The sequence below is a fragment of the Mus pahari genome, chromosome 18 (genome assembly GCF_900095145.1).
Source record: "Mus pahari chromosome 18, PAHARI_EIJ_v1.1, whole genome shotgun sequence".
NCBI lineage: Eukaryota > Metazoa > Chordata > Mammalia > Rodentia > Muridae > Mus > Mus pahari.
This window is the reverse complement of record NC_034607.1, coordinates 44,765,406-44,766,526: the sequence shown is the minus strand read 5'-3', so window position 1 is coordinate 44,766,526 and position 1,121 is coordinate 44,765,406. Positions and strand designations below refer to the sequence as shown.

The 1,121-nt window shown below is 44.6% G+C and overlaps 1 protein-coding gene across 3 annotated transcripts in view; it reads left to right on the top strand.

The window, feature by feature from the left end:
• The window catches only part of Eif2ak2 (eukaryotic translation initiation factor 2 alpha kinase 2), a 32,571-nt gene that overhangs the window by 8,165 nt on the left and 23,285 nt on the right, over positions 1–1,121 (top strand). The window lies entirely within an intron of this gene.

The following is a 1,121-nucleotide window of genomic DNA, read 5'->3' as shown; positions in this document are numbered from 1 at the left end:
TAGAATCCAAGACTACCAGCCCAGAGATGGTCCCACCCACAAGGGGCCTCTCCCCCTTGATCACTAATTGAGAAAATGCCCCACAGCTGGATCTCATGGGGNCATTTCCTCAACTAAAGCTCCTTTCTCTGTGATAACTCCAGCTGTGTCAAGTTGACACAAAACTAGCCAGTACACCTTCCAACATACTCTTATAATCCATTCAAAAGCAGATGAGCGAAACCACTAATTCTCTTATTAGTAAGCAGAAAAACATTAGTCAAAAGGTTAGATAAATAGGGTACCTTTCTTCTCTCAAAGTCGAAGAAAGACAATAATGACAGAAACTTGTGTAAAATAGCACAAAGAATAAAAATCAATGAAGCAAATTACCAAAAAAGCTCTTTGGATAATGAAGGAAACAGTGAAGGTTGAGATCATAATGAAGCTGCTTCTTCGTGCATCTTTTCCATCAAGCTGTGAAGAAGCACAGATCATCCCTTCCAGGCTCAGCATGCTTGAAAGTGTTAAGATACTCCTTTTCATGGAAGAGGAAGGGGGATGCTTAGCTAGAAAGGGCTCAGATGCCAGAGTGTATATTGCTCTTACTGAGGACCAGAGTAGGTTCCCAGCATGTCGGGGGCTCTCAGCCAACCACCTATAACTAGCTCCAAGGGGTCCCAGCACTCTCCTGGCTCCTCGGACAGGCACCAGGCACACACACACACACACATTTTAAAATAAAGGTAATAAAATAAAACTTTAGCCCCATTTGTTCTGTCTTGGTAAGGCAGTCTGGCCTCAGGCTTTGTGTGTAGGTCAGGCTGGCTTCAGGTTGCGTAGCTCAGGTTGGCCCCAGGCTTTCTGTGTAGCTTGGACTGGCCTCAGGTTCACTGTGTGGCTCAAACTGGCCTTGATCATTTTGCCTGACTCCCAAGGGCTAGCATAACAGATGCACACCTGGCTTTTCTTAATGAAATCATGAAAGGAAACTAAGTGACTTAACAAATTTCATATTTATAAATGGCTTGGGAGTATATTTTAAGTTTCCTTGCCATTCCAAAAAAGGGGGGGAGGAGGAGGAAGAGGAGAAGGAGAAGGAGAAGGAGAAGGAGAAGAAGGAGGAGGAGGAGGAAGAGGAG